At 44.4% G+C, this 21,420-nt stretch overlaps 1 pseudogene; it reads left to right on the top strand.

The window, feature by feature from the left end:
* Positions 1-4,739: 4,739 nt before the first annotated feature.
* On the top strand, positions 4,740-10,749 carry LOC109488425 (annotated as a pseudogene).
* Positions 10,750-21,420: the final 10,671 nt, after the last annotated feature.

Genomic DNA, 21,420 nt, shown 5'->3' with positions numbered 1-21,420 from the left:
TCTCTCTTTCTCTCTTTTTGGTAGTGTCTTTGTCTAGTTTTGGTATTAGTGCTGGTGACTTAAAATGAATTTGAAAGTGTTTCTTCCTTTCAATTTTTTGGAATAGTTTGAGAAGGATAGGTATTGACTCTTTAAATGTTTGGTAGAATTCACCTGTGAAACCATCTGGTCCTGGAATTTTGTTTGTTGGGAGTTTTTGATTACTGATCCAGTTTCATTACTAGTAATCAGTCTGTTCAGATTTTCTACTTCTTCTTGATCAATTGTGAAAGATTTTATGTTTCTAGGAATTTATGCATTTCTTCTAGGTTATCCAATTTTTATGTATTTTTTTGTAGCCGTTTCTTATAATCTTTGTTTATTTCTGTGGTGTTTGTTGTTACTTGTTTTTTATTTCTGATTTTATTTTAGTCCTCTTTTTTTTCTTGGTGAGTCTGGCTCGAGGTTTATCAATTTCATTGATCTTTTCAAAGAGCAAAGAAAGTTTGTTTTCTTTTCTGGTTCTTTCAAGTGTAAAGTTAGGTTGTTTATTTGAAATTGTTCTCATTTCTTGAGGTAGACCTATATCACTGTAATCTTCCCTCTTAGAACTATTTCTGCCGTGTCCCAAAGATTTTGGAATGTTGTATTTCCATTTTCATTTGCCTCAAGGTATATTTTTTATTTACTCTGATTTTTTCATTAACCTATTTTTTTTTTAAAAAGATCTTATTTATTTATTTGGGAGAGAGAGCGAGGGCGTGTGCATGGGGTGGAGGGGCAGAGAGAGAAAGAGGGAGAAACAGACTTCCTGCAGAGCAGGGAGTCTGATGTGGGGCTCAATCCCAGGACCTTGGGATCATGACCTGAGTCAAAGGCAGACTTATGACTGAGCCACCCAGGCGCCCCTCTTCACTGATGCATTGGTTGTTTAGTAACATGTTCTTTAGCCTCCACGTGTTTGTGTTTTTTGGTTTTTTTTTCTTGAATTTGATTTCTAGTTTCATAGTACTGTGGTTAGAAAACCTGCTCTATGGTTTCAGTGTTCTTAAATCTATTGAGACTTGTTTTGTAGTATAACATATAACTGATCCTGGATAGTGTTCCATGCACTTGAAAAGAATGTGTATTCTTCTGTTTTAGATATTTGAATATTTGCTTTACATATATAAGTGCTCCTATGTTGGGTATGTAGATATTTACAGTTGTTACATCCTCTTATTGTTATATAATGCTGTTCTTAGTCTATTGTTCCAATAGTCTTTGTTTTAAATTCTGTTTTGTCATAAGTATTGCTACCTCATTTTTTTTGTTATTCATTTCCATTTGCATGGAATATCTTTTTCCAACTCTTCACTTTAAGTCTGTATCTGTCTTTAGGTCTTTATTTTTTATTTATTTTGTATTTTTAGTTAGCTCCATGCCAGTGTGGAGCCCAATGCAGGGCTTGAACTGATGACCCTACAATCAAGACCTGAGTTGAGATCAAGAGTTGGATGCTTGGGGCACCTGGGTGGCTCAGTCGTTAAGCATCTGCCTTCGGCTCAGGGCATGATCCCAGAGTCCTGGGATCGAGCCCTGCATTGGGCTCCCTGCTCCGCTGGGAGCCTGCTTCTTCCTCTCCCACTTCCCCTGCTTGTGTTCCCTCTCTCGCTGGCTGTCTTTCTTTCTGTCAAATAAATAAATAAAGTCTTTAAAAAAAAAAAAGAGTTGGATGCTTAACTGACTGAACCACCCAGGCGCCCCTGTCTTTAGGTCTTTAGTGAGTTTCTTATAGGCAGCATATAGATGGGTCTTGTTATTTAATCCGTTCAGTCACCCTATGTCTTCAGATTGGAGCATTTAGTCCATTTATACATAAAGTAATTATCGATAGGTATATACTGATTGCCATTTTGTTAATTATTTTCTGGTTGTTTTTGTAGTTCTTCTGTGTTCCTTTCTTCTCTTGCTCTCTTCCCTGGTGATTTGATGACTTTCTTTAGTGTTATGCTTGGATTCCTTTCTCTTTACTCTTTCTGCATATATTATAGGTTTTTGCTTTATGGTTACCATGAGGTTCACATATAACATCCTATTATATAGTAGTCTATTTTAAGCCGATTGTCGTGTGAGTTTAAAGGCATTCTAAAAGCACTACATTTTTATACCCCCATCACCACATTTTATGTATATGATATCATATTTTACATCATATTATTTTGTGTATCCCTTAACTAATTATTGTGGATACAGTTGATTTAACTACTTTTGCCTGTTTTTTAACCTTTATATTAGCATTATAAGTGATTGCTCTACTGCCTTCACTGTATGCTTGCTCTTGCCAATTGGATTTTTTTCTTTCTTTTTTTTCTTTTTTAAGATTTTATTTATTTGACAGAGACAGACACAGTGAGGGAGGGAACACAAGCAGGGGGAGTGGGAGAGGGAGAAGCAGGCTTCCCGCTGAGCAAGGAGCCCAATGCGGGGCTCGATCCCAAGACCCCAGGATCATGACCTGAGCCGAAGGCAGATGCTTAACGACTGAGCCACCCAGGCGCCCCCAAAGGATTTTTCTTTCATAATTTTCTTCCAGTTATGGCCTTTCCTTTTCTGCTTAAAGTCCCTTTAGCATTTTTGATAGGCTGGTTGAGTGGTGTTAAAATTCTTTAACTTTTATTTGTCTGGGAAACTCTTTATCTCTTATTCAATTCTGAATGAGAAACTAGCTGGGTATTCTTGATCGTGGGTTTTTCCCTTTCAGTGCTTTGAATATATCATGCCACTCTCTTCTGGCTTACAAAATTTCTGCTGAAAATCAGCTGATAGTCTTACGGGTGTTTTTTTTGTATGTAATTAGTTACACTTCCTTGCTGCTTTTAAGATTCTCTCTTTATCTTTGATTTTTGATTTTTTAATTATTATTTGTCTTGGTGTGGACCTCTTTGGGTTCACCTTATGTGGGCCTCTCTGTGCTTCTAGGACCTGGGTATCTGTTTTCCACACCCCCCAGATTAGGGAAGTTTTCAGTTATTATATCTTCGAGTAAGCTTTCTCCCTCCTTCTCTCTCTCTTCTCCTTCTGAGACCCCTACAGTGTGAATGGTAGTATACTTGTTGTTGTACCAGAGATCCCTTAACTTATCCTCATTTTAAAAAATTCTTTTCTTTTTGTGCTGTTCAGCTTGAATGATTTCTACTATTGTCTTTCAAATCACTGATATGTCTTCTGCAACCTCTAATCTGCTGTTGACTCTCTCTAGTACATTTTTCATTTCAATTGTATTCTTCAGCTCTGATTGGTTCTTTTTTATATTTCTTTATCTTTTCTGAATATCTCACTGAAGTCATCTACTCTTCTCTCAAGTTCGGTGTACATCTTTATGACCATTACTTTAAACTCTCTATTGGGTGGATTGCTTATCTTCGTTCATTTAGTTTTTTTTTTTTTTTCTCCTGAGGTTTGGTCTTGTTTTTTCATTTGGAACAGATTCTTCTGTTTCTTCATTTTGTCTGACTTATAGTGTTTATTTCTATGAATCAGATAGGTCAGTTCTGTTTCCTGGTCTTGAAGGTAGTGGCCTTATATAGGAGTCTGGTGAGGCCCAGCAGATAGGTCAGTTCTGTTTCCTGGTCTTGAAGGTAGTGGCCTTATATAGGAGTCTGGTGAGGCCCAGAAGCCCAATCCCCCACAGTCACTAGAATGAAACACTCCAGAAGTGTCTCCTATATCATCTGCATGAGCCCCTCCTGTTGTGGTGGGGCCATGATTGCTGTAGGCACACTGGTGGGTAGAGTTGGCCCTGGCCTGGATGGCTTAGAGACCCAGCTGTGGCTGCTGCAGGCATGATGGTGGGTGGGGTTAGCTCCTGGTATGGTCTGGCTATGAGGCCAGGTCATTACTGTTGCTCTGCCTCCCTGTGGCTGGTGTCACTTTTGAGGGGTACTGGTCCTGGCTGAGGCTTCCTGTTGGGTGTGGCAGGATGGGAGCCTCCTTGGAGGGGCATCTGTGGGGTGGGCATATTGGGCAGGATGTGTCCCCAGGGGAATGCCAGGGCAGGGCGAGTGGTGCTAGCAAGGTGGATGGAGAATGTTAGAATTGGTACCCACCAATGTTTGGACATCTAGGCTGTACGAGGGTAAGAAAAATGGTGCCCATCAGTGCTTCCATTCCCACTGAAAGTTCCTACACATCCTTGCCCCTCTGATGCATGCCCTATAATTAGTCAATCTTCACATATGCACCAGGCACTTTTAAAACCACTGCCTCTGTGCTGGATCTTGGAGCAAGTGAGATTGTGTGGGGCCCTTTAAGAGTGGCATTTTGGGTTGTATCACTCTCTGGAATTAAGCTCTGCAGATATTCACCACCAGATGTTACGGCAGCTAGTGTTCCCAGGATAAAACCCCAGGGTGGGGTGTGCTTGATGGTCCTCAGGGAGCACCTCCACCCCTGTGATAGCCCTCTGGCTTGTGGGTCGTCATGCTAGGGGTGTTTGTCTCTGCTTCTCCTGTTCTTCTCAGTGTAGCTTTGTCTTTTTATCCTCCGCTATGGAAAAGCCACTCTTCAGGTTTCTTCTCGGAGCAGGTTGCTCCATACGAAGCTGAGGCCCCGGAGTGGACCTCGGAGGAGGTGGCTTAGGCTCTTCCTCCTCTGCCGTCTCCCCAGCTGCCTTTCTCTGAGTGCGGCCCCTCTGCCGTCCTGACTCTTGCAAACGACCCATAGAAGCATGGTTCTACTGCAGCGATGACTCTATCTGGTACCCGTGCTGCCCATACGCCATCACCTGTGGGCTCATGGCCGGGGTCACTGTTGCAGCCACCACTATTCTTGTCTGGGCCAGGGAGGCCTACTGGTGTGCAAAGACCACCTCTATTCCCGCTCTGACTTCAACAACTATGAGGCTGCCATCTAGAAGGTGTTGGGGAAGTTCCTGTTTGGGGCTGCAGTGAGTCAGTCGCTGATAGACCTGGGCCAAGTACACTATCGGCCATCTATGGCCCAGCTTCCTGGCGGTGTGTGACCCCGACTCCAGCCCCATCAACTGCTCCGTCTACATGTAGGTGAAGAAGGTGTGCAGGGGAAGCCCCGCTAACCGAGTCCAGACTCTCTACTCCGGACCCTCCTCCTTTGGCATGTACTGCATGATGTTCCTGGAGCTCTACGTGCAGGCACAGCTCTCCTGGAAGTGGGCACAACTTCTGTGGCCCATGGTGCAGTTCTTCCTGTTGGCCTTTGCACTCTCTGTTGGCTATACCCGCGGGTCTGATCATAAGCACTGGAGTGATGTCCTTGTTGGCCTCCTGCAGGGGTGGCTGGTGGCTGGCCTCACCATTTGCTTTCAAGTCCTGGCCTCCCAGTGCTGCCTGGAGGAGGAGGAGCTGGACCCAAAGCCCAGGCTATCACTGACAGTGACCCTAGGCGAGGCTGACTGCAACCACTCTGGGTCCCTGTCCCCTGCTGAGGCGGGACCTGTCTGTGTGGCCAGTGAGGGCTCAGGCAGAGCATCAGTGTGCTCTTGTTCCTGGTGGGGCCTCCCCTGGGGTGGCCATGAGGGCTCTGGACAGGCTCCAGGTGCCCAGTGCTGGCTGCCAGAGGGGCTTCCACTAAGCTCACCTCCTGTGCACTGGCCTGGGGGCCTAGGGTTGCACAGGCTGCTGCAGTGTTTGGAAGGGGGAGCTTGTCCTCTTAGCTCCTTCAGAACCCCCTTTTGTTGGATTGGGGGTGGCCGAGAGATCCAAATAGATGCTGTTTTTGTAAAGTGTAACGTATATGTCTATGTCGACTTTTAGTAAAATAGAGTGCTTGAAAATGACATCAGCCTCTGTTCCTTATGGCTGCATTGTTCCTACAGCAGTGGGGGAGATAATCCTTGTCGGGGCCTCAGCTGAGTTTAGGTATCAGAGTAGCTGGTTGCAATATTGTCGTTTGGAGATATAGGAAGAGCGGTGCACTCTTTGCCCTGGCCTCAGTCTGTGTAACTCTTCATCTTGATGTTGATTCATATTTATCACATCCTTTAATAAACTGGTAAACATTAAAAAAGAAAGAAAGAAAGAAAGAAAGAAAGAAAGAAAGAAAGAAAGAAAGAAAGAACCCCACAAAAGTCCCAAAACAAACAAAAAAACCCCGTTCTAATTGATTTGGATTCAGTGAGGGCTAGTTATACTTTTTTTTAACTCCATCAGTTATTATAGTAATAATAACTACTATTTTCATGGGAGGTTACTAATATATACCTCTCAACTGAGAAGCTACCATGAGAAATATCACAAATATTATTATAATTAATAACGGAGTCTTTTGATGTTTTGAACACATTGTAACATTGATTTTCAAAAAAATCCTTTTTTCTGATTGAAAAAGTAATACTTATTCATAAAAAATTCCAAGGAGTATAGAAACAGGAAAAATCAATTACAATTTCATCTCTGAAATTAGCCCCTATTTTTTAAAACTTTTACTCATTTTTTTGAGAGAGAGAAAGAGTGCTAGAGTAGGGGGGAGGGACAGAGGGAAAGACTCTCAAGCGGACTCTTCCCTGAGATCATGACCCGAGCTGAGATTAAAGAGTGGTGGCTTCACTGACTGAGCCTCCCAGGTGCCCCCAAAATAACCCCTATTGACAGCTTGGGCTATCTATCTTCAGATTTTTTTTCAAAGATTGTATTTATTTATTTGAGAGATAGGGACCGAGAGCACGCAGGAGCAGGGGGTAGGGGCAGAGGGAGAAGCAGATTCCCCATGGAGCAGGGAGCCCAACACAAAACTCGATCCCAGGATCATGACCTGAGCCGAAGGCAGACGCTTAACTGAGCGAGCCACCCAAGCGCCCCCGCAGATTTTTTCTATGCATATACCAACATATATAATACTTATTATTTTACTGAAATATCCTACTATACATACTTTTTTGAGTATGTTTGAAACTTGTTTCTGTTCTTTAATACCTAAAGATACATTTAAATATCAATACCCAAAGATCCACTTTATTTAGTGACGGATTCATTATATGAATCTACCACCACTTGTCTACGCCCACTCCCTGTTGACAAACATGGACGTTACATATTATTTTTTTTTTAATTATTATTTTTTAAAGTTCCTTAAATGTCACCTTAATGGCAAACAGCTACTTAAAAAATGCGAAGAGTGCCATAAGACACAAAAAGAGAAGAAAAAAATTAAAACAAGTGAGTAAATGTTTAAGCACTGATAGACCTTGATGTGTCCTGGGAATTTCTGGCCAGTGCTCTATAGACAACCTGGCCCAGCTGATGCAATTATAATGCAATCGTAGGTCGGTGATGCAAGTGTGTCAAATTGCAAACAAAAGCCTTTGTTTTAAAGAACTTATGGCATAACCACTTCAGAGACTGTTCGTATTAGGGCTCAGTAGGGTTTTCAGGCTTTGTCGGAATCCAACGACCCAGCAAGGAAACAGCCCCCTGAGCTTCTGTTTCCCTTTCACTGTCTTTATTTTGACCAGTCAGTGGCAGCAGCCCTGAAATCTTGAACCTCTCAAACCTGAAGCAAGATTTGTATTGCACATGGCTAAATGGATCAAGATTTAATAGAGATGAGCGTCCAGACAGAACCAGTATTTATGTGATCTGCAACACGTCTTGAGGCTCCACCAGTTGGATTAAAAAGGGAGCTGGTGGCTTTGGGGAATACCACCTCTAATAGCTCCCTGTGCTCAACTAGGGAAGACCAGATAGATGTGATTTGGCAAAGCAAAGTAAGACCTCGACTCCGCAGTAGGGCCGCTCCCAGCCAGGCTTCTGCCAATGTACCCCCTTCCAAATGAGCATAAAAAGCAGGAAGTACGCTGGTGCTTGGGAACTTCATGAATGCCGTTAGCTTTGTTGAATTTGGATTCCTTTATAGGAAATGTTCTAATATGTGTGAGTGTTGCATCATTTAGAGCCGCACGATAGCGGGATGAATGCTGCAGATGGGACTTCAGAATAATTTTTTAAAATAAATCAGCGTGTCACTAGATATGAATAAAATGTAAGTCTGTATGACATCCCAGATGACCCACAGTGTGCGCTGGCAACAGTGACAAGGCTGCGAAGAAATTAGTTATAAGAATATTAATAGCCAACTTTTACTCAGCCCTCCGTGACAGGCTCTATTCTAGGCATTTTACATGAATTTCCTCATTTAAATCTCACCAGGATCTTATGAATTTAGGCATGGTTATTATTCTCCTTTTATAATTGAAGAAGCTGAAGCATGCAGAAGTTGATAGACTGGCCCAGTGTCACGTACCTCATAAGGGTAGAGAAGCCATTCAAACCCAGGCAGTCTGCCTGTGGAGTCTGCACCGCCAGCCACTGGTATGTCTGAGAAATTTAAAACTTCAAAGTCAAGATCAGATCAACCAAGGTGCAGCGAGCACCCCAGAGCCCTGATAAGGTCTTGCAATACTATCTCCCATTAAAAGGAGCCAGGCTGATTCATGTCTCGGGCAGGAAATGAACAAGAGAAACTCGAAGCATCTTGTCATATGGATGGTTGAGGAAGCTATCAAAGACTACTAGGTTTGTTTCAAAAGAACCCAAGAGCCAACCCAATGACGTTCCCACTGGCCAAAGATGGGACTTTTTGAGCATTAAGAGGATAATAAATGGCAATAAGTTGAAACATCAAATAATTTAAGTCTCTGAGTTCATAATGATGCTCAAAAAATTGGTCCCATCTAGAAGATGACTGGGAGGCAATTCATTATTGATTTGAAAACTGTATATAAATTCCATTATTTTTTCTGACCTTTTGATGTCACTTATATCCCTGGGTAACTGAATAATGCATGAGCTGAAGCTCCTCTTCATAGAAGTGTTCCAGCTGCTAAATAACGAAGGAGTGATGAAATCAGAGTAACACCTTTCTGCAACTCCCTAAGAACTAATGTGTCTCGACCTTGAACATCACTGATTGTTTATAACAAAACGAAAGAAGACACAACCAAACGATATTTACCTCTTCATGGAGAAAGGAAGAACACACCAACGCCCATGAAAAAGTCCTGCCAAAAAATCCAAATCTCATCGAACTGCTCATTCCAACTCCCAATTTCAGAAAATACAGAGGACAGAGGAGCATGTTACACTCTACTATGGGAATACAAACAGCAAACAACCAGACTGTGGGAAACTCTACAGGACAAAGGACCTCATTTTTTCAGTAAATAGTTTACAAGAAACAAAGAGAGAAGAGGAAGCCTATAGATTAATAGAAGAGACTCAAAAGGCATATCAACCAATGGCAATGTGTGGGTATTATTTAGATCTTAATTTTTTTTCAGACTGTAAAGAAATTGCATTTATGAAAGAATTGATAATTTGACCAATGGCTGAATATTTGGTAATGATGACATAGTATGCTCCCTCTGGGATTTGCTTCTAGATAATATGCAATGAAGTTGGGGGTAGAGGTGAAACAGAATTGACTGTGAGTCGATAATTATTGAAGTAGATAATGGGTACATATAGGTTTATTAATGTTCTTTCCACCATTGTATATGTTTGAAAATTTTAAATAAAATGTGGTTTTTAAATGCAGCAACTAATTTGGGGGCTACACAAGGTATACATTATTTCTGATCAAAGAATTCCTGAGTGATTTAGCCCTAGATACTTTCCGTGTTAAGATGAAACAAACTTCACACTCATGACTTTAACGTATGCCTTTCCTGAGCTATGCAATGGAATAAAGGGATTAATTTGAGTAGCTATTGTTAAATTAAAACGTGAGATCCTTGAGCTAGAAATAGGCAGATAAAAACCAGATGGTACTGTGAGGAAATATCATCAGCGATAATTTGCAATAGTTTGGTAGCTGTTGTTGGAAGAGATTCACTTACTGTTTAAATGCTAGCATTTTAAGTCCAAATTGATGAATTGCCCTTAAATCTTCACCACAATGTCACAAACTTTTGTTACGGTTCTACTCTGTGCTAGATGCTGGGACTCCAGAAATGTTTCTGCCTCTCATGGAAAAAAAAGGAACGCGGGACACCGCCAACCCTAATCAGAAACGGGTGGGGATAGGAGAGAGGGTGCAAGGAGATACTGTGGCTCAGCGCTGGGGTTCGGCCCAGCTGGAGCGCTGAGAGTTGGAGAGATAGCTTTTGGGCTTGTGTTAGGCAGAGAAAAGGACTGCGTGAAGGGCTCTCTCGTGGGGGAAGTTACGTGTGGCCGAAGTGATGAGTAGGAGTGGTGAGAGCGACAAGCCTCCACCTGTCGTCCTTGGCTTTGCAGACCCCACCCACTTCCCTGCGAATTTTTCATGTTCTAACCTGTACGCTAATGACTCAGAAATCCTTATCTTCACCCTTGACCCCTATCCTGAGCTCCATCCCCAAATGCCTATGCTTTGTTATGGATTTCACTGCAAATTCCTCGTGTCCCAAAACCCTACTCGTTATTTTCCCCTGAAACCTACTGTCTTTCTCCTGTAGCCACTATCAACGCAGGCATCCAAGATACAGACCTTCGAGAGCTAGGTGCCCGTGTGTCCCACACCTCCACATGTGATAGCCCGCTTGCTACAGGTCTCCTGCAGCCACCACCTCCCCCTCGCCCACGGCTGTTGCCAGCTTCAAGCCTCGCCGTCTCTCAGACAATAGCAGTGGTCTTCCTCTTCCAGCTGCTTCCCACTCCAATCTATGTTCTCTTCTGCTTTCAGAGTATCAGTGTTCCCAAATTTCCCTCACAAGAAATACATGGAGTGCTCATGAAAATGCAGATTCCCAGGCTTCCTCTGGACATTTTGATTCTGTGAGTCTAGGTTGGGGCCCTGAAATAGTATTATCCTCAGGGAAGTTTGAAAAATGCTGTTGGAACACCCAACCCTGGTACGTATCCTTGTAAGACCTCCACATAGCACTGCTTTTTAAAAAATTTATTTTTTAAAGCTCCATGCCCAACATGGGGCTTGAACTCATGGCCCTTAGATCAAGAGTTACATGCTCTACTGACTGAACTGACCAGCCATCCCGATACAGCAGTGTTTTAAACCACTCATTTAAAGTGATTTCCCGTAAGAAATATAGTTTACATTGCAAAGCAGGACATACACATATTTATACATGCAGAAAGAATGAAATGTCCACAAACCAACTTCTTCTCCTCTGTTCTATTTCACTTTAAAATAATGAAAAAGTCCAAGTTCCTAGCTTGTTTTGTCACATTCTAGCTCATATTCACATTCTGCAAATACTTCCATATTAAATTGCTTCATGGACATGACTTACTCTCTGCACGATGTACCTTCTGTCTAGACCTTCTCTTGGCCTCTTGTTCACTTGGTGAGCTTTTCCTTTCAAGTCTTTGGTCAGATATCATGGCCCTTGTGTAATCTCCCCTAAGCCCCAGAGCCACCGCGAAGGGCTTTGGCCCAGATGCTCCTTGAGCAATTTGCACACGGCTGAATTAATATCAAGCATCCCCCTCCACACCCTGAAGTTACCTGCTCACTGTGCTTGTCACTCGAATTCACCACACTCCTTGACCGTCAGAAGCCTTTTGTGAGCCGTTTCTAGAAGGGGCCTGCCACAGAATGGAAGTGTGATAAACCACAGCCCAGGGGGCCTGCGTGAAGAAACGAGCTGGGGTGTGATCCAAGGAGTGTTATTGCGGAGCTCGGACAGGAGACAGAGCAGGAAAGTCGCTTCTGGTCAGGTTGAGAAAAAGGCCTACATGTAATGCTGGAAGACTCGGACTTTATCTTCCAACTGAAGCCGAGGTGTTGTTCCTAAGTGGGGTTAGAGCAAGGGTATGAAAGATGAGAGTTGTATTTTAGGAAGACAGCTCTGATAGTGTGGTGCTGGGTGCTGAGAAGGGACTGGGAGTGTAGACCAGAGGCCATTGGGATGATGACAACAAGTGGGGTTGGGGAGAGACCCTGGTACCACTAGGAGAGGCCCAGTGACTGGCAGAGTATTTGGCATGAGAGAGTGAAGAATCAAAAATAATTTGGAACTCAGCCAAGGGATCAAGGGCCACATCAATAGTGATAAGTCATGTCAATAGTATGGACCCTTGATATGGTGTGCTAAAAATGGCACTTGACCTCTCTGGTCTTTCTCCCAATAACCCATAGCTGCAGTCTCATCATGAGAAAAACATCAAGACAAATCCCAGTTGAGAGACATTCTACAAAATACCTGGCTAGTAGTCCTCAAAACTGCCAAGGTTGTCAAAAACAAGGAATTTCTAAGAAATTACAGCCAAGAGGAGCCAGAGAAGACGTGACTAAGTGCACTGTGGTACCTTGGACAGGATTGTAGAACAGAAAAACAAAAACAAAAACAAAAACATTAGGAATCTGAATTAAGTGTTGACTTTAGTGAAATGGGTGTCAACATTGGTCTGTTAATTGTAGCAAATGTACCCCACTGTCTAATAAAACAGACTTGGAAGCTGTGATGAGCATAATGGTGTCGTGCAGATGTTTCATGTCATATGGATGATGATGATGTGGAAAAGGCAGAGGTGGCCTCGTGTGGAGGAGAGGGCCATTCTGAGACCATCGATATTTCGTTGGTATCTTCCACCTCTGGATATTAATACTCAAGTCTATGTAAAGTCTATTCATTCCCTGCCTGCCCTGACTCAAAGGTAACCGTCAGGTCTTACATAAGCACAAATGTGATCCCCTGTGCCTGGGATGTTACTCCACCAGCTTATGCCTCAGTTGGCTCTTCTTGATCATTCAGCTCAAGCCTTCCCTCCCCAGGAAGCCTTCTTGGACTACCAGATCTCAAGTAGCCCCTCCCATCACTCCAGGTTGCATCCCCTATTGTGTTTTCTTCATGGCTCTTATCACGGTCTAAAATTCACTTGTTTGGTTACTTGCCTATTGTCTGTGGCTAACCCTCCCATTAGAATCGAAGTCCCATCATGAAGGTAGGACCTCGTGTGCTTTAGCCACGCTTTATTCCACAGCCTGGGAACAGTACCCGGGCAGGCTCAGGACATCTCCTCTGAATGAATTCAGGGAAAACACTGTCTTTGTTAGCTCACATTCCTATAACAAAATACCCTAAACTGGATGGTTTCAACATCAGACATTTATTTTTCACCATTCTGAAGGCGGGAGGTCCCAGATAAAGGTGCTGTTAATATGGTTCCTAGTGGAAGCGTTCTTCCTGGCTTGCAGATGGCTTTCTTCTTGCTGTGTCCTTACATGGCAGAGAGAGAGAGAGAGAGAGATTATAACTCCATCCACTGAAGCTCCATCTCCTCTGCTACCCAGGTGCACTGGTGTCGGATTGTGGTGATTGCGGGAGAATGGGCTCTTTTATGGTATTTCCATGTCCCTCTCATATTTCTTTAAAAAATGAAAAGCAAGAAATTTTTTCCTTTATAATTGCTTCTCCAATTCTTTTTCTCCTTAGATGAAGCAAACCGTGCAGGCCACAAACACATATCTAAATGAAACTGATTTTTTCCTTGGCAGATCTTAAAGAGGAGTTAGCTGAAGGGCCCTCAGACTGTCTTTCTCTGCCTGGAATCAGGGGAGGGAAGAATTGGCCACATTTACCCTTTTATCCTTTTCCTCTTAGCGATTTTTTCTTTCCCTCCTTCCCTTGTCTTTGACTCTCTCCTAATCGGCCTGGTCTGGTGGGGGGAGAGCTGTGGGCGTTCTGGCTCCTCCTGGTCTCAGGGGAGACACAGGACATGCCGTGGGGCTTGTTCTGGGGGAAGTCTCACCTCTACGCTGTGCTAGGAGATCACTTTTGGGTTATGAGAGCCAGGAGCTCCCTCAACCACAATAAACACCTTTCTGGCATAACAGGAGAATGATACTCTCTTGGGGCCCAAGGAGGTTATTGCTTAATTTATTCAAGATGTGTGCGTGTGTGTATAAGAATAGATACACGTCTAAGTAAACACATACGTGAATAAAACATTTCGAGTTCAATGGTATTTCGATTATATTTCTGAGCACTTCAACTACAAAATTCATTGAACTAAGTATTTTTTTAAAGATTTTATTAATTAATTTATTTATTTGAGAGAGAGCACGAGCAGTGGGGGGGCTGGTGGGGGCAGAGGGAGAGGGAGAGAATCCCAAGCAGACTCCCTCCTGAGTGCAGAGCCGGTCCCCGGGCTGGATCCCAGGACCCTGAGCTCACGACCTGAGCTGAAGTCAGACACTTAACTGACTGAGCCACCCAGGCGCCCCTGAACTAAGTATTTATAGGTATTTACTAAGAACAGATACAAATTCTGTTTATATTTAAAAAAGGCACACGCAACATTCCTTTACTACCAGAGCTATCACAGTAGCCTGCAGGCTCGTGAAATGCAACCCGGGCTGTCAGAGCATGGTTCCCATCAACCGGAATAAGGCAAGGCCCTCACCGTCTGCTGTTTACACACACACACACACACACACACACACGGTTATTTAGGTCAGTTATCAGACCCAGTAAGCAGCATTGAATTGAGAACAGAAAAAGTAAATTTTGTAGTCACTGATTGTGGTTCACAACTAAAGGTCACGCTGAAAGGTTTGACTGTTTGTGATAAGGTCTGAAGAGAAAAGAAAAATGGAAAGAGCAGAACATTTCAGAGGTCTGAAAAGGGACAGAACGGGATCCCTGGAAAGAGCGAAGCCTGTGTCTTATGTGCACTTGCCCAGGCCTCTGCCAGCTCGGTGAGGACTCCGCCTTTCCCAGAGGAGCCTGCAGGGCACCTGCAGGTACGGCTGGTCCCGTTTATCCGAATTAGGGGGGCCGTCATGACCAAACTCTGACGCCTGAGGCTTGAACCGGACGCTGCCGTTTGGGATGGTCTTTGGGAGGCAGAAGGCAGGAAACAGGTGAAACTCAGCTGCGTTCATTCCACGGGTTCTGCGGAACCCCATTCTGTGCCAGGGACTGTTCTAGGAGCGGCAGATAAGAGTCTCTCCCTTCATGGAGCTCCTGAATGGGGAGAAAATGGGGAGAGAAAGATGAAAAATGCAAATCAAACCACAAATAAGAGTTATTAGGAATAAAACAGAGTAAAGGCTAGAGAGTGGCTGGGGGGCAGAAGTTCAGGGACTGTGGCAGCCTGGCAGAAATTTAAGGCGAAAGCACCATAGGCAGAAGAGTAGCAAGTACAAAGGCCCTGAAGCAAGAAACAGCATCGTGTGTGTGTGTGTGTGTGTGTGTGTGTGTGTGTGTGTGTGTGTACGCTTATGTGCGTGAGCATAGAAAGGGGCCAGTGTACCTGATGCCCCATGAACGCAGGGAGTGTGGAAGGAAACGAGGTCAGGGAGGTGAGCAGGGCCAGGGCAGTTGGGGCCCCAGAGACCACGGTGCCGGGTGGGGGTTGAATTGCAGTGCGACGGTGGATGATGGTAAAGTGTGCAGTGATAAGTTCTGACTTGGACGCTCGCACATTCTTACCTGTCTGTTACTGCTAGGTAGAAGAAAGGGCACTGGGACCAGAGTAGAGGCAGGATGACTAGTAAGGAGGCTCTTATACTAGTTCAGTTGAGGAATGGTGGCTGATACTTCGGTGGGATCAGTGGAAACAATAACCAGTATTGGGAAGACAGTGGGGATTAGTGTCTTGAAGACTGTCTCCAACGTCCTGAAAATACTTCCAGAATTATATAAGGAAAATGTGGGATGGAGGTCAGTGAGTGTGTTCAGGTGGGTGGTAAAGGTCAGATCTGTCACTGCCTTGGAATCAGTCATGGGTGGGGGCTTGCTGGCTCAGGGCCATCCTTATTTCTTGAGGGGATGCTTTGCTCACAGGGTCTTTTGCTGGAGTTAAGAGATAAGCTGGAAAGAAGAACTTAATCAATTAGAAAATTTCAGGTCAGAGTGGAGGTAGTGGAAGTCCTCTTTCAAAATGTCCAGACTTGGGATGGTCTTGAGGTGGGCCTGGCGGGGCTTGCTGCTGCGGAGAATGAGAGAGAGAATTCCAGGATGCCTTGTTGTTCGGGGCTTAAGCCACTGCATGGGTGTGGGGCTGGTAACCGAGATGAGGAAAATGAATGGAAGAGCCTGTTGGGAGGAGTCGGGTTTGGTTTGGGTGGTTTTAAATTTGAGTGATCTGTTAGATATTACCAGGAGGACTTGGGGAGGCAATTGGCTCCAAGCTTGGGGCTGGAGAAGGGTCTTTGGGAATCATTAGCTGCAATCTCCTTGCCCCTTAGAATGGCCTCAAAGCCCTTCCCCACATTTCATGGAACTCGAAAGCCCTCATGATGATTTGGTGGAATCATCTTGGTAGACAGGGAGGAAGTGGGGCTTCATTCCTTGTCACCTCTAGCTCCAGCTTCTGTATCTTTGGAATCAGTGCAGTTTATTCTCTGCAGCACTCTTCCCTCACAGAGGGAGTTGAGCCACTTCCTTGATTTCCATAGTCAGTCAAGCTGTCCAGTGTGTGGGAAACAGCATTACAGATTTGCTGGAGACAGAGGGGAGTGTGCATGTTTGGGGACAGTGTGGGGTAATACTATAATGACATGAATAATATTTTTTAGATACCATCAATAATAGTAAATGGAATACTAGTCTTCCCTGTTTTCAAAATGTCTTAGATTGCTGTATGTGAGGCATATTTTAGGATATTTTTTTTAAAGATTTTATTTATTTATTTGAGAGAAAGATATCATGAGCATGGGAAGAGAGGCAGAAGCAGATTCCCCACGGAGCAGGGAGCCCAATGTGGGGCTGGATCCCAGGACCCCGGGATCACGACCTGAACCGAAGGCAGGCACTTAACCAGCTGAGCCACCCAGGGGCCCCTTTTCTTTCTTTTTTCTTTTTTAAGGCTACTTCTATGACCTTATTATGTCTCGCATTCCCAGCTCCTGGACTTTTCCAGGAAGAGGAACTAAACACCTGCCACCCAAGCCCCACCCTACCCCCAAGGCAGCTCCAGATCCATTTACATATATTCAAATCAGAATACACTCAGAAAAAAATGAGAGAACTCAGAAAAAAAAGACTTTTGTTAAGCCAATCTCTCTTTATTTTTTTTTAAAGATTTTATTAATTTATTCGACAGAAATAGAGACAGCCAGCGAGAGAGGGAACACAAGCAGGGGGAGTGGGAGAGGAAGAAGCAGGCTCATAGCAGAGGAGCCTGATGTGGGGCTCGATCCCACAACTCCGGGATCACGCCCTGAGCCGAAGGCAGACGCTTAACCGCTGTGCCACCCAGGCGCCCCAAGCCAATCTCTCTTTAGAAAACATGCTGTTTACAAAAAGTAAGTCTTTCTCAACTTTAACAATCCTATCCTTGACCCCTTGTGCCTATTCTGATATCCAGGCAGCTTCCCTACCCCCAGGGTGGGGGGGGAGGGGGGATTCAGTCTAGGTGCCCCTCCCCAGCCACTGATCACAGTAATGAGGAAAATAGTCTGTGTCCCAGGAGTCCCAGGGGACATCTTTTTTTTTTTTTTTTTTAAGATTTTATGTATTTGAGACAGAGATTGAGAAAGAGAGTTCATGGCGGGGGGTGGGGGGTGGGAAGGAGCAGGGACAAGCAGACTCTGTGCTAAGCACAGAGCCAGACATTGCGCTCAATCCCAGAACACTGAGATCATGACCTGAGCCGAAATCAAGAGTCAGATGCTTCACCCACTGAGCCCCCCAGGGGCATCTTTTTACCACATACCTGGACTAAGTCCCCTTGGCCCCAGGACTACAGGCCTTTGCAGAACAGCGAGGGGGGGAGCAGCAAAAGGCATTTTGCTCTAGAAAAGACTTGTACCTCAAGTGCTTCTGCATTTCACGATTTCGGAAATGACAGCTAAAAACAGAAATAGCTGAAGCACCAGACACGCAGTTGCTACCATTTGCTTAGCTGGAGCAGAACATCTCTGCTGTTTCAGCACTGAACTGTAAGCACATCCAGGCAAGAGACAGATACGCGACTGATACGTCCATTAGTGCAGCTAAGACAGGAGAGCGGCTGGGTTGATCGAAATGGGATGTGACCAGAAAGAACTGGAGAAGCAGGAAAGTCACAGTCCAGGTTCTGTGGCTTCAGTGCCAAAGCAGAGACCCTCCTCTCACCCTGGAGTGTAGGGTTTAACAGCGCTGTCCTGGGTGGGGGAGGGCATTTTATTTATTTTATTTATTTATTTTTTAAGATTTTATTTATTTATTTGACAGAGATAGAGACAGCCAGCGAGAGAGGGAACACCAGCAGGGGGAATGGGAGAGGAAGAAGCAGGCTCTTAGAGGAGGAGCCTGATGTGGGGCTCGATCCCATAAGGCCGGGATCACGCCCTGAGCGGAAGGCAGAGGCTTAACCGCTGTGCCACCCAGGCGCCCCGGGAGGGCATTTTAATACCACACTCTGTTAGTACTGGGTTTTAGTATTCATATGGATGCTTAAGTCAATGATAGATACTGTGCTAGGGCTTCGGTTTTTCTAAGCCCCTTGTTTTCTTTGTAGTGTCCTGAGATAGGAGAACCCTAAAGACAACCTTGTTCTTGCCCTATCGTCTGGCCAGAGGATGGGAAATCAGATAAGGTTTTAAAGGCTTCCCCTTAGAACAATGTTGCCTCATGAGGATCCATTCGGGGTTGGTGTCCTGCTGTTGTAGGACTCTACATTTTTAGCTGTCTCTCTCCTTTCCCCTGTCCTCCCTCTGTGTCTCTGCTCCTCTGCTTTCAGGAGAGTCTTTTCTTTCTCACTTTCACCAAATCCAAGTAGTCATTTTTCAATGTACTTTGCCCCCCAGATGTTTTGAGGAAAGGTGTGGACCCTCACCTAAGGAAAATGTCTATACAGGAACAAACATTGTCAGGGTCAAAGTCTTGCCATGAACCCCATGTCCAAGGACCCTGCCCTGAAGGATGACACAGTGGTTGCAGGAAGTGGGGAGGGGGTTAGAGGCCCTGGATTATAGTCGTGAACTTGCTCCTTTGATGGAGCAAAGACACTGCTGTGGGAAGACGCGCTCTGGCTGCCGCGTGGGGCCCCGGAAACTCTCCTTCCTGCTTCTTCGTCCGTAAACGTGGCAAGTCTTCCTATTCCCTTGTCCGTAAAATGAGGTGCTTGGATTCGATGACTTCTAAGGTACCTTCTAACCATGATTCCCTGTTTGTCCTTCCTGCTCAATCCCGTATCATGTACCACTGATCATTAGATCCAGGGAGTGTCCTGCTCTGAACATTTTCCACGTATAGCTCTCCTGACAGAGCGTGTGAGAAAATAATATACAACAAAGGGTTTTGATAGGACATGAGTTAGTCCAAGTCAAAAACTATTTAAAGAATATCATCAAATCACCTAACAGCTCATCCAAAAGAATGCACGTGGGTTTGAGTTTTTAAATAGACAGACTTCATGCAGACCAAGCAGGGAAAAGTCGTCATTCCCACTTCCCCTTCCCTCTGTCCTGGAATACCCACAGAGTTACTTCTGTGGGCTGTGCCTCGAGTTGGTCTCTGCTTCCCAGCTGCACGCATCCTGCCTGGGACATGGGAGCTCGAAGCATGAAGTGAGCCTGTCAGAACTGCTCCAGCTGTACGTACAAGGCCCTGGGCAGCAGCCCCAATACACGATCTTCAAACGTCACACACAGTCCAGCAGCTTCCTGGGCCACTTCTGTGAAAAGCTCTAACATTCTAGAACCATGGCTTTCTAGGAGGAGAGAAGGGGAATGAAGCTGTCGTCCTCCTTGCAAATGCAAGTATATGTATTTATAAATTATTTGGAAAACTTCAGAGAGTTAAGAAAATTACACACCCAGTGCTTGACGAACACTTGAAAAATCCCGGAAATACAAATTATTGGCAAGAATCCGGAGCAAAGGATACTCTTGGAGGCTGCTTGTAGCAGTAGGAGTTGGTGTAACCATTTTGGAAAGCACTCTTGGCTGCATCTAGTACAACTGAAACTCTGCATATACTATCATCAGCCGTCGCCTTCTGTAGAAATCCTCACACATGGGTGCAGAGATACCTGAACAACAGTCTTTGCATCATTGTTTTTAATTGTGGAAAAAACGGAAACAACCTTAATGGGCATCAGCAGGATTCAGATTTGAAAAATGGGGATGTTCAACAGCAGTAAAAGAGACTAAATTGGACTCTATGTATAAATAGAAATAAATCTCAAAAACAAATTGTAGACTTTTCAGCATGATACCATTTATATGAAGTTTAAAAAATGCAAACCTATGTATATGTTGTTTTGGAGAGATCCACGTGTTGTAAAACACATCTGTAACGCTGAAAAGACAACGATGGCTAACGGTGTGTAGAACGGCTGGAAATCTCGTCAAAGGCTAGTGGTGCGTACGTCAGTACAACCACTTGGGAAGCTATTTGGCACTTTTCAGTAAAATTGAATTTATGCAGATATGTGACCCAGCGATTCCACTTCTAGGTTTATACCAAGCAGAACTACATATGTAGATGGACCAAGACTCACGTTCAAGCACGTTCGGAGCCCTGTTCACAGTATCCCTGAGCTGGAAACAACCCAGAGTGTTATCTGGAGGCTGGATACACCAATGGTATGCCTTTTGATACCATGGGATGCTACGCACCAGCGACACAGCTGAACAAAGTAGTGGATTAATTGCACAGATCTATTGTAGAACAGAGGAGGCCGGATACAAAAAAACACATATAAGAGAATTTCATTTATGTAAAGCAGAAAATCAGGCAAAATTGGTGGGTGGTGATAGACTTCTGGATGGTGGTAACCTTTATGGGGAAGGTGTTGGCTGGGAAGGGTCCCCAAGGGGCTTCTGAGATGCTAGTCAGGTCCCATTTCTTGCTCTCAGTAGCTGTGACCTGGGGGTATTCATTTTGTGAAAATGTGTCGAGTTGTAAATGTCTAATCTGAGTAGCAGGCTGTACTTTAGTCAAAGTTAAAAAAACAAACCAAACCCTTACTTGTGGACAGTGATTAGTTCTGGAACTTGTTACACAGCTTTGGATTCCTGGGCAATAAGCCAGGCACCTTCATCTTTATGTGCTTTCACTGTAGATTAATTGAGAAATTGAATTAAATTATATTAAAATAGCTGCTATCCTTGAGGACCTGTGGCACTTCTGTCTGTGATATATGTTTGTTACAAAGGGCTTGATTTCAGAAGACTGACTTTTCTTGGCTCTGTCGTCTATTAACTCTACGATCTTGGACATGTCATGAGAACTCTCTGGCCTTGGGGCACCTCAGTCAGTTAAGCGTCTGACTCTCGATTTTGGCTCAGGTCACGATCTCAGGGTCATGAGATCGAGGAGCCCCAAGTCGGGCTCTGTGTTCAGCGAAGAGTCCGCTTGAGATTATTTCTCTTCCTCTCACTCTGCCCTTCCCCTTGCTCGCTCACTCTCTCACAAATAAATAAGTAAAATCTTAAAAAAAAAAAAAAGAGGAATTCTCTGGCCTTAATTTTGGCCCTTCAAGGACTACAAGGATGGATTGTTGTGAAGATCACACAAGATGTATCCACGAACTTACTTTGTAAGCCTTAAGG

This window comes from Ailuropoda melanoleuca, chromosome 4, assembly GCF_002007445.2.
Source record: "Ailuropoda melanoleuca isolate Jingjing chromosome 4, ASM200744v2, whole genome shotgun sequence".
NCBI lineage: Eukaryota > Metazoa > Chordata > Mammalia > Carnivora > Ursidae > Ailuropoda > Ailuropoda melanoleuca.
The sequence above is the reverse complement of the archived record's forward strand: the minus strand, read 5'-3'. Positions and strand labels throughout refer to the sequence as shown.